The 13,224-nt window shown below is 33.9% G+C and overlaps 1 pseudogene; it reads left to right on the forward strand.

Moving 5' to 3' along the window:
• The first annotated feature begins 2,106 nt into the window (after positions 1-2,106).
• LOC146946228 (E3 ubiquitin-protein ligase RSL1-like) lies at positions 2,107-9,607 on the forward strand (annotated as a pseudogene).
• The last annotated feature ends 3,617 nt before the right edge of the window (positions 9,608-13,224 follow it).

A 13,224-nucleotide genomic window follows, 5' to 3' on the forward strand; every position in this document is an offset into this window, starting at 1 on the left:
TCAGAAGCTGCCTCATCAGAAGCTATTTCACCCGAAGCTGAATATCAACTGGATTTGCAAAGATTCAAGAATTGAAGAATTATCACTGCAAAAGCTGTCTATTGGATTCGAAAATGCTACAGAGGATTAGTGGAATTTTCCAACGGTCATTTCAAAGGTGTTTGAAGGCATGTGCTTGCAATTTGGACGAAAGCGTTGACATTTGTACGAATTGTACAACCACGTTCTCCACTACCCTGTTTTGTGTCCACGCTACAAGACAAGAAAACAGCTCCAAAATACGGCTTCGCCTGCATAGATGTTCCATTGGATAAGGAATGGATTTCAAATTAGTTCTTCATAGGACAACAACCAAATCAGGCAAAAGATCAAAGGTGAAAGATCAAGCTTCAGCAACGACTCTTTGGGTGATGGCAATTTCACAACGTCTCTTTCACACCTCTATATAAAGGAGTGAAGACCTAGAGATTTTGGTAATGCTGAACAACAGACTCTCAATACTTTTACAAGTGCCAAACCTCTGCTGAAATTGTTCTGCATTCACTTAGAATTTCTGTGTCTCAAAGTCATATCTTAGAAATTCTTAAGTCCATTGAGTCTGTATCTTATTTGTATTGTGAGCACCTCTGATTGTATATCAAGTGTTCAACCTTAAATAATTTTCTGTGTAATTTTGTTTAGTTAGGAAGTCTCTTGCAGTTGTGCTTGAGCAGGAAGTCTCTTGATTGTGTTCTTGAGCAAAGGAAGTCTCTAGCTTGTGTGCTTGAGCAAAGGAAGTCTCTTGCTTGTGTGCTTGAGCAATTGTAATCAGATATTACTCTTAGTGAAATCTCCTTGGAAGTGCAAGGGGGACTGGACTACTTCCGGATTGTGGAAGGAACCAGTATAATTGCTTTGTGTCGTTCTTCTTCTCTCTCTCTGTTTTATTCCGCTGCATTTAGATTCTGATTATCACTTCAGAAGCTGTCTCACTTAGCTTCTGATCAGTGTGTTCAGTTTTTAGGAGAAACGAAGAATTTTTCAAAACACAATTCAACCCCCCCCCCCCCCCCCCCTGTGTGTTTTTCTCACCTTCAAGGACAAAGTTTGAATTCCACCTATGACAATTGTAATATGGACATTGGTGCTCATATTATTATAAAAACAATAAAAAAAGTTTTTAAATATATTTTTTTTGTAAAAACTTAAAACAAATTTGGAGCTATTTCTTTTTCTTAATACCCAAAAAAAAATTAGTTTTTTCAAAGAAATGAATTTTAACTAGTTCATTTGTTTCTTTAAGAAAAAACTAATTGCTGTTAACTTTTTTCTTAATAAATTTAGGAAAAAACTAATTGTTGTTAACTTTTTTCTTAATAAATTTTTTTTTTGATTTATCATTTTGATTTATTCAAAAAAATAAATTTAGGAAAAACTAATCCTAATAGCTTTTACTATATAATCAAAAAAAAAAATTATATAATCCTAAATAAACAAACACTTCGAAAATGAAAAAAATAATTTTTTTCTTGGAAAAATCATAAAGAAACAAACCCATTATGCCGTCATATATTGCAAAACTTAGAGTTGTTTCAATGGACTACCCCTATTGCGTAATTTGAAAAGAAAAAAAAATCAATTAAAAAAATGTGTATTATAATTTGTTCCAAAATATGGGTAAACATTTTTCAATTTAACTTGTAGCCCGATGGATCATTTTTTCCAAATATTAAAAGTGGATCAACATAAAATTGTGGCAACAAAACAATAGATAAATTTTTCATGATGATAAGAAAGAAACAGTAGCTCTTGTAATCTTGTTAATATATTATGGTATTTCCATGACGATAAAAAATGAAGATACGATGCCCCTCGTTTCCTCACTCATATAATTCGGCCACAACATGGCAGGATCAATTCACTATATTTTTTACTTTATTTTTTAATTTTTTGTTTTAGCAGAATTTTTAGGGCTGGGTTAAAAAGCTCCAAATAAAATTGGGTTGAAGGTTTAAGCCCAAACCCTTATTGGGGGAGATGGCAAAACCTATCTTGATGGAACTATTTTACCTAGTTTTCCACTCAGTCGACGAAATCACAACCAAAGTTTCAGAAACTTGAATTACAATGGATCCTGAAGCAACGGGAAGAAGAAGCATCAATGGCGTTTCCCCTTTGACGACAGAGGTGATCGACCTTGAAACTTTTCACTTCTCTGGTAAGCGAAAAATTTCTGCTGTCATTGACCTTTCCGAAGAAGAAGACGACGATGTTATGATCCTCAATTTCAATCCCAATAATATCCCGTTAGGAAAAGGAAAGAGAAGTTTCAAGATTGAAAAGGGAGAGTCTTCAAATCCAAACAACACGCCATTTGTTTGTGAAATCTGCACGGACACTAAAACAATGAAGGACGCCTTCTACATCGGTGGTTGCTGTTGGAACATGTGTGGAAATTGAGTTAAAAGACTAAACACAAATTCCCATGTTGGGTAGAACTAGTGTTGTGTGAATTAAAAAAAAGTGGAAGTCCCATATCGGATGGAACACACACATTAGTAGTGTTTATATAGTGGGGGTGTATCTCTAATTAATGGGGGTACATAAGCACTAGAGAAAAAATATATATTGATATATATTTTATTATTTGGAAATGATAAATTAAATAATTAATTTAATCATTATTAGAAAGTGCTTTCTTAGTCCCCAAGTTTTGCTAAAATATTTTGGTACATAATATGATATATTTTTGTACTAAATTTAATATATTTTAGTATTCAATTAAGATATTTTTGTACTAGATCTAATATGTGAATTACTTAATCGCAAAGTAATATGTTACTTGTTCCCAAAGTTTCTCATATTACTTGTTCCCAAAGTTTCTCACTTATTAGTTGTGAATTTTCCCTATAAATAGAGAACTCACATAGTGCATTCGACACACCGAAAAGAATTTCATTGAGTTGTCGGGAATTCTTTTCTTCTCTTCTCCCTCCGACTTGTGTTAACAAGTTTCTTCTGCTTCTACTCCTTTCTGTCCCTTTCGGTTTCAAATAGAGCGGTTACGTACCGTATCGAGTGGCTTCGATCAGTCGATTGAACCATATTTTAAGAATGTTCTTAAGACCATAGTCCCTTTTTCGATTTAATGTCCCTTCGGAATTAAGAGTGGTCTTAAGTTCATAGTCCCTTCGGAATATAGAGTACTATTAAGATCATAGTCCCTTTTCGTAATACTAATGTCCCGTCGGAATTATGAATGATCTTAACAGTATATAAATTATTTAAATATTTTTCTAATTGAGGAGAAATGGTGGTATCACCATATTTGAGTGGTCGTAGTACCATATTGAAAGTTTGGAGAACTTAAAAGTTAGAATGGTGGAAACACCATATTTGAGTGGTCTTAGCACCATATAGAATGGTAATAATACCATATTAAATTGGTTTCAGTATTAATGAGTGGTCTTAGTACCATATTTGAAGGTGTAATTCTCGAACGGTTTTCTACGGTGCAGTAGTTAACCGCACAGTTGTAGCTGGGCTTGTTTTATCCTGGAGGCGGCGTGGTTGATAGTCTACCTTGCACAATTTTGGGTAGTGCCACGAAACGTCTTAAAGAGAGCGACCTGGTCGTGACTTAACCTAGTAACAACTTCGGTAGATAATAGAATTTGGAAATCCAAATACAACAGTTTGGAAATCCAAAAACAACAATTTTAAGACGTTTCGAACTGTCATGCCTACCGAAGAAGTTACTTATTAAGGTTCAGTTGTCCCTAAATAAAACAAGGATAAATCAAGTTATAGAATTACATATATTTTGACTGAAACGATGAAGTGCTTGTTGTTTCAAACAATAACACTAAAATTCATGAGATATCAATGTTGATCTTATTTGATATTAAAAGCCACGGTAGCTCCATTTAATTTTGCCTGGCTTGTTTACCTTTCATATTGATTAAGAATATGACTTTTGACGATGTTAAAGAACTTTTATGCAATTACATAAAAGCATGATGAACCTATATTGGATATGAATTCATTCCTGCTATTGAAAAACCAATATATGCAGCGAACATCTTCTGTGCTAATAATTTGTTGGGATGGATTTGACCATAACATTAGTGAATTGTTCTATACCATCCTGGAATAACCATTTGAAAAAATGCGCAGATTTAATATTCTTAAATTTGTGTCCTTGGTTAATTGGTTGAAGGAACTAACATGATTTTAGTTCTAAGAGAGTGCTAAAATTCGGAAGTTAGTTACTCTAAAAATAAGAAAGAATCTGAATCTCAGATTTCTATTGAATAAGACTGAGTTGATTCAGACTTAAAGAGAGACTTGTGTGCTATGCACTCTTGTTGGAAAAAGATGGGATGTTCAAAATTAAAATTCTCCTTCTATTTTATTAGTTGTATGATTTTAATATTTGACATATCAAAATTGATCACGAACAAGTGTTTAATTTTAAACTTGAGTAACTTGGAATTAATTCTAAAGTTATATGATTGAACAATTTTATTTATTGCAGTCAAGATATATGAACCAAAAGTTCATATAAATGAATTTAGAGAATATGAATCTCTAAAACTTAAATAAATTATGATATGTGTGAACTCGATGACACATAAACTAGAAATGATAAAATGATATTTTATCATATTTATTGATGACTGTGATTTTTGGAAAATAAAATTGATATGCTTGAATGTTCAATTTTTATAATGAAAATTGAAATTTATAGAGTACCCAAGTCTAAGAACAAAAATTCTAATTAAGAAATTTTTGAAGAAAAGACAACCTAACTCGTCTTATTTTTGAACTTGGGATTGTCCGGACTATATTTGGCTTCAGGACCCCAAGAGAGTTAAACTCACTAGTAGAGCCTATGAATATGTATTCATTAGGTATGTTATAAATAACGAAGCATATAGGTTTTAGGACCTAAATGTTAAAGTGATCATAGAATTAAAAGATGCCAATTTCTATGAAAATATTTACCCCTTAACTAAAGAATAGTGGGGGCACTAGTGAGGGCGCTAGTGGGAGCACGATATTAGTGGGGGAAAAATAAATTCCCTTCTAAAAAAATTAAGAACTAGTGGGGGCACTATATCTAACCACATTCATGTAATTAGAAATAGTTATGAAAACATCATATGAGATGTTATAGAACCTCAAGGAGGTAAGAAAGCTAGAATTGCTAAAGAGTATGAACTTGGTTTATACATTGGAAGAAGATCCATTAAGCCTTAAATAAGACATATCCTCATTGGATGTTGAATTTTGGCAAGAAGCAATAAACGATGAAATGGATTTTCTAGAGTCTAACAAAACATGACACTTTGTTGACTTGCCTCATAGTTGCAAACTAATCGGTTGTATTTGGATTTTGGGAAAAAGAACTAAAACCTGATGGTACGGTTTATGAATACAAGGCCCTCCTTGTAATCAAAGGTTTTAGAGAAAAAGATAGACTTCTTCGACATTCATTCACCAGTCACGAAAATCATATCCATAAGAGTACTAGTCCCTTTAGCCGCCGTTCATAACTCGATAGTACTCCAAATGGATGTGAAAGTTGCCTTTTTTATGGTGAATTAGAAGAAGAAATCTATATGAAACAACCTAAACGTTTTGCGATTCATGGACAAGAAAACAAAGTTTGTAAGTTAGATAATTCTTTGTATGGTCTAAAATAAACTCCTGAGGAATGGCATGAAAAATTTGACATTCTAATGTTATCGAATGAGTATAAAGTGAATGAAAGTGACAAATAATATTTGCATGATCATATGTCTCTATGAAGACGACTTGCTCATATTTGATTTAAAGATTCATGTTATGAATTATGTGAAATCATTGTTTATCAACAACATTGATAAGAAAGACCTAGACAAAGTTGAAGTAATTCTTGGTTTCAAGATTACTAGATCAGAAAAGAGAACTTTTTTGATAAATCTCACAAAGTTGAGAAGTTCTTAAGGAAATATTATTATTTCACCATAAACTTGCAATCATATATTATGATCAAAGTGTAAGAACACTTGAGATGGAGTTATAAAAACAGAATATGCGAGCATCATTGGCTGTACTTAGGTATGCCACTGAATGTATTAGATCCGACATTGCCGATGTCATGAAACTCTTGTGCAAGTTTACTAGTAAACGGATGAGAAGCATTTCCATGCTATAGAAAGAGTCATGAGGTGCCTTAAGAAAAATATGACTCTAAGATTACTTCACTAGGAGTAACCTATTGTACTTAAATGGTACAAGATATAAAATAGAACATCTTTCAGATGAATATTTAGCAACTAGTGTTTGTATATTGAGCATCACTAGAAGAGTTGTTTGTTGAAACAAATGATATTGACTCAGTCCACTATGGAATGAATCTGAGATGAGAACACTAGAGAAAACTAGTGGAGAAGCAAGTTGACAAGATGCTTGCTAATTGAGATCCCTTAGTGGATAAAACCGTTTCCATAAGTGTTAATTCATTGTGATAGTCTGCAGCTATTACAAAATTGAGAATCGTTACCACAATGGTAAGAGGCGATTATTAAGGCACGAACACATAGAGAAATAGAGAGCTAGCTACTCTCAAAAGGAACGGTTAAAGTAGATCATGTATGTACTGATAAAGAATTAGTTAATCCTTTGACGAAAGGAATTACTAAAAAGAAAGTCCTAAACACATCCAATAGGATGGGACTAATGCCCAAAGGTCACAAGTGATGGTAACCCGACCTACATGACTGGAGATCCCAAGAAATAGGTTCAATGGGTAATAACAAGTCACAAGTGATAGAACATGCTATGATAAAAGTAAGAAAGCATGATTCCTGCAGTGATAGAAGGATGAGATAATAGAAACTCTTAATGAGATCTATACTCTATTTGGAGTGGAGTACATAGCTACAGGAGTACTCTTGATAGACTCACCTATACGAATGTGGAACTAAGGGCCGGTTCCTATGGGATTCGGGGCAGAATACCTAGAGCGTTCGTTAAACCGGGATACACGTGCAAGGCCATAAACGCACGGGCTTTTAGAATACACCTTATGAAAAGGTTTGTGTGTGGGTTCTATGTCTGAGATAGAGTTCAATGCTGTAAGCAACTCTTGTTAATCAGAATTTTACTCGCTATGCAAAGGTTCAAGTTGTCGGCCACAACATGGCAGGATCAATTCACTATATTTTTTACTTTATTTTTTAATTTTTTGTTTTAGCAGAATTTTTAGGGCTGGGTTAAAAAGCTCCAAATAAAATTGGGTTGAAGGTTTAAGCCCAAACCCTTATTGGGGGAGATGGCAAAACCTATCTTGATGGAACTATTTAACCTAGTTTTCCACTCAGTCGACGAAATCACAACCAAAGTTTCAGAAACTTGAATTACAATGGATCCTGAAGCAACGGGAAGAAGAAGCATCAATGGCGTTTCCCCTTTGACGACAGAGGTGATCGACCTTGAAACTTTTCACTTCTCTGGTAAGCGAAAAATTTCTGCTGTCATTGACCTTTCCGAAGAAGAAGACGACGATGTTATGATCCTCAATTTCAATCCCAATAATATCCCGTTAGGAAAAGGAAAGAGAAGTTTCAAGATTGAAAAGGGAGAGTCTTCAAATCCAAACAACACGCCATTTGTTTGTGAAATCTGCACGGACACTAAAACAATGAAGGACGCCTTCTACATCGGTGGTTGCTGTTGGAACATGTGTGGAAATTGAGTTAAAAGACTAAACACAAATTCCCATGTTGGGTAGAACTAGTGTTGTGTGAATTAAAAAAAAGTGGAAGTCCCATATCGGATGGAACACACACATTAGTAGTGTTTATATAGTGGGGGTGTATCTCTAATTAATGGGGGTACATAAGCACTAGAGAAAAAATATATATTGATATATATTTTATTATTTGGAAATGATAAATTAAATAATTAATTTAATCATTATTAGAAAGTGCTTTCTTAGTCCCCAAGTTTTGCTAAAATATTTTGGTACATAATATGATATATTTTTGTACTAAATTTAATATATTTTAGTATTCAATTAAGATATTTTTGTACTAGATCTAATATGTGAATTACTTAATCGCAAAGTAATATGTTACTTGTTCCCAAAGTTTCTCATATTACTTGTTCCCAAAGTTTCTCACTTATTAGTTGTGAATTTTCCCTATAAATAGAGAACTCACATAGTGCATTCGACACACCGAAAAGAATTTCATTGAGTTGTCGGGAATTCTTTTCTTCTCTTCTCCCTCCGACTTGTGTTAACAAGTTTCTTCTGCTTCTACTCCTTTCTGTCCCTTTCGGTTTCAAATAGAGCGGTTACGTACCGTATCGAGTGGCTTCGATCAATCGATTGAACCATATTTTAAGAATGTTCTTAAGACCATAGTCCCTTTTTCGATTTAATGTCCCTTCGGAATTAAGAGTGGTCTTAAGTTCATAGTCCCTTCGGAATATAGAGTACTATTAAGATCATAGTCCCTTTTCGTAATACTAATGTCCCGTCGGAATTATGAATGATCTTAACAGTATATAAATTATTTAAATATTTTTCTAATTGAGGAGAAATGGTGGTATCACCATATTTGAGTGGTCGTAGTACCATATTGAAAGTTTGGAGAACTTAAAAGTTAGAATGGTGGAAACACCATATTTGAGTGGTCTTAGCACCATATAGAATGGTAATAATACCATATTAAATTGGTTTCAGTATTAATGAGTGGTCTTAGTACCATATTTGAAGGTGTAATTCTCGAACGGTTTTCTACGGTGCAGTAGTTAACCGCACAGTTGTAGCTGGGCTTGTTTTATCCTGGAGGCGGCGTGGTTGATAGTCTACCTTGCACAATTTTGGGTAGTGCCACGAAACGTCTTAAAGAGAGCGACCTGGTCGTGACTCAACCTAGTAACAACTTCGGTAGATAATAGAATTTGGAAATCCAAATACAACAGTTTGGAAATCCAAAAACAACAGTTGCTCTCATGCCTATTGTTCTGATTGTGTTGTGAAATACATCGGTTCCAAGCTTGAAGATAACATCATCAACATTCAGTGCCCATTTCCCGGGTGTAGCGGTTTGTTAGAAGCTGAGTTTTTCCGTTCAATTCTTCCTGTCGAGGTTTTTGAACGGTGGGGTAAGGCGTTGTGTGAGGCTTTGTTCAATGTTTTGGAAAAATTCTACTGCCCATTTGCAGACTGCTCAGCTTTATTGATCAACGATGGAACCGAGACCGTTCTAAAATCAGAATGTCCAAATTGTAACAAGATTTTTATGCTCAATGTAAGGTTCCATGGCATGAAGGAATCAAATGCAGTGAGTTCGAGAAGCTGAACACGGGTGAGAGGGAGAAAGAAGATATTATGTTGATGAACCTTGCCAAGAATAAGAAGTGGAGGCGATGCCCTAATTGCAAAATTTATGTTGCCAAGTCTGAGGGCTGCAACAACATGACATGCAGGTTGCCTTTTCTATTTAATCTTCTCTTGCTTTGTGATTTCGTGAGCATATATCATTAGTATTACACAAAAAATATGTAAACTTCACACCATAGAATAGAGAAACGGAGTTCAAATTTTTTTTTTTTGACATTTTGAATATATAATTTAATTTAAATTGCAGGTGTAGTTGTAGGTTTTGTTACAATTGTGGAGTCAAATTACTCAACGGCAGGTTATGCAGTTGTTACATCCATTTGGCTCCACAACAGGGACCTTTGCTAAAAAAATCACGGGTGCAGTTTTCCCTAATGGTAACCCCATCTTCCCGACTCGACAACTGTTACAACAACGACCACTACTACAACAACAACTACGACTACAACAACAGAAACAAATTCCGACTCATCATGAAATTCATTCAATAGTTTTAACGACTCAACAACTGTTACAACAACAACAACAACAACAAACAACAATTACTACTACGACTACAACAACCGAAACAAATTCCGACTCATCATGAACAAATTCATTCAAGAGTTTTAACAACTCAACAATTGTTACAACAACAACAAATACAACAACAACTACGACTACAACAACAACAGAAACAAATTCCACTCATCATGAACAAATTCATTCAAGAGTTTTAACGACTCAACAACTGTTACAACAACAACAACTACGACTACAACAACAACAGACTACAACAACAACAGAAACAAATTTCGACTCATCATGAACAAATTCATTCAAGAGTTTTAACAAATGGAGTTTCATTCAATGGAACTTTTCTTAACGGAAACAGTGTTTATTCGATTCAACAACAAAAACAGATTCCGTCTAGAAATTTTACGGGTGGAATTTCCACTATTGGAACTTTTCCAAATGGAAACACTATTTCTCCAACTAAACAAGAACAAATTCCTTCAAGAGTTTTTACAAGTGGACTTTCATCTAGTGGAACTTTTCTTAACGGAAACATTGTTTATCCGACTCAACGACAAGAACAAATTCCCTCTAGAGATTTTACGGGTGGATCCGACTAAACAGGGACAAATTTCTCCTGGAGTTGTTAAAACTGAAGTTTCCACTATTGGAACTTTTCCTAATGGGAACACCGTCAATCCAACTCAACAACATGAATAGATTCCCTCAAGAGTTTTTCAAGGCGGAGCTTCAACGGGTGGAACTTTCCCTCCTACTAAAGCTTTCTTTCTCTCTCTCTCCCTTCATTTTTTTTTCTATTTTGTTTTTATAGTTTATATTTGAATGACTGGTAACGTCTTAAAAGATAATTCAAGCCCGTTGAGCATATATTTGTACACATGCATTGAACGGTTTTGTTGTTCTTTTGGGTAAAATATTTTGTTGGATTTTAAAGTTGGAATTACATTTTTCATTCAATTTTGAATTCTGATGTACATTTAATTTAATTTGAAATTTGTTTAGTATTTTATTTTTTCATTTCTAACTTCAGAATATAATTTCATTAGAATGAATGTATTTCGTTATAAGTATACGTAACATATATATTTGTAACTAAAGAAGGTATTTCATAACTCTTTATTTTAAAACGAGCATTTCTTATTATTTACTCCCTTAGAAATAAATATAAGTAAAATTGATAATTGAAAAGGTGGTTTATATGGTTAAATATTTAGTCAACATACATTAAATTTTCCACTATTTTTTGTTTATATTTCATTTTAGTAGGAGTCTTGGTCTCCCCCTCAAGGTGAAAGTTTTCCCTTGGCCGTTGTTTCAGGGTATGATTCTGACCCGTCAGAATCTCTTTTCAAGGAGGATTATTGTCGACCTTAAGGTTATTTCTTGTGTTTTATGTAATAGTATGTTGAGTCAACTAATCACCTTTTTGTTGGATGTCATTTTTTAAGTCTGGTGTGGTATCATGTGTTTAAGTGGTTGGGGTGGGAATTTGTTTTACCTTTAGATTTAACGAGTATTCTTAGTATTCTTTTAGACTTAGGTGTGGGGAAAAAGAAGAGGTTAGGTTTCTATAAATCTGGCAATCTTTTGCGTGGTTCTTGTGGAGATCCCAAAATGCTCACATCTTCTTGGGGCAGGAGTTGTATGTGCTCCAATTGATGGATATGGTTAAATTCATCTCTTGGAAATGGTTTTTAGGAAAACATTTTGGTCACGCGTGTTCCTTCTACGAGTGGATCATGAACCCATTTTGCGTTGGCACCATTAGTATCATGTGGTGGATTTGTCTAGGGATGATTGACCATGGGGTTTTCTCCTAGTCCTTTCCTGGTTTGACCGGAGTTGGGTTGATCCTGATAGGAAGCTAGATGATTTTTTGGTGTTGTTTTAGTTTTCGCTCTTGTTTTTTGTGGGAGAGTTTCTTTGTCTCTGTTGTTGCTTGGCTTGCGTACCTCGTATACTTATGATATGCAATTATTTGTACTCTTCTAGGATTTTTCTCCTTTACATTTATTTACATATTTTTATTTTCTATTCAAAAAAAAATTATTGTTTAGTATATTTCTAAATCGTAGCAACAACATATGAACTGAATGAACAAATAAGTTTTGTGTAGCACCTTTTGTCCCAAAAAATAATTAAATTCACACCACACATCACAAAGGGTAAAGACTGTATTTTTACCTATCTTGTACATCATTTTTTTAGTTGACATTCTTATAGCATCACTAAAGAGAGTATTCGGCCCACCACTTATCGACACTTCGAAAAGACAATACCCTCACCAATTACGACACTATTACTACATCCATCCGTCTTATTAAAAACAATCCATTACTCCTTCTATCCAATAGCATCCTTAGAACCCCTTAATCTGTGTGACCGTTCTAGATTCGTTGGCAATAACATATAGTCTGTGATTTCGTGAACATGTATCATTAGTATTACACTAAAATAGGTAAACTTCACAACATAGAATGGACAAACAGAGTTCAAATTTTTATTTTCGACATTTTGACTATATAATTTAATTTAGTCTTCAAAATTTACCAAATGATAAAATCATTCCTAAAGTTGAATACATAGTCACTTAATTTAGGCCTTCCATCATAAAAAATGGCATTGTTTGAACTCTTTCTTAACGAAGAGTTTAAATCAATCCATTAGTGATGAGGATAATTCTTGGTTGGTTACAAGCACAAATCTTAATCACTTAGACACACCACAAATTTCAAGACCAAATTGGAGAAAATCTGATAGTTCAAGGACCAAATAGATGGTTTATTCATCACCAAGCAATCTTTGTCTCATTGTGTCATATGATCCCTTGTTGTCTAGGGTGTTGTTTATATATAGAAAACTTCATTTTGTATGGTTAAACTACTTTTCTAGTTCTTAGGTTCAATTCAAATTGTTTCGAATCGTATCATGAAATATTTCTGCCATTTCTCCATTTGTCTAGTGCATCTTGAATCCATTCGGTGAACTGATGAATCATATCACTCAAGAATCGAATCAAATTATTTTGATTCGTATCGCTTGTTCCTTCTGGTCTTGTTTTTTCCCTTGTTAAAATGATTCATGTTTCTTTGAATCGTATTAACCTTCATCTAGGGCAATATGATTTGATTCAAATATAGTCTGAATCATACCAATCTTCATGGACCAACTTTCTCATTTTTAGCTGTCTGAATCAATTCACACATTTAGTGATTCAATTCATTGTCTTGATTTTGGTCAAATTTTTGCACTTCCACTCTTTTCTATGTATACTCATATCCTCACAACATCCAAACCACTGAATCTTTTGTATTTATTCTCTTTGGAAT

This window comes from Medicago sativa, chromosome 2 (genome assembly GCF_051527215.1).
Source record: "Medicago sativa cultivar Bolivia chromosome 2, Bolivia_mono, whole genome shotgun sequence".
Taxonomy (NCBI): Eukaryota; Viridiplantae; Streptophyta; class Magnoliopsida; order Fabales; family Fabaceae; genus Medicago; species Medicago sativa.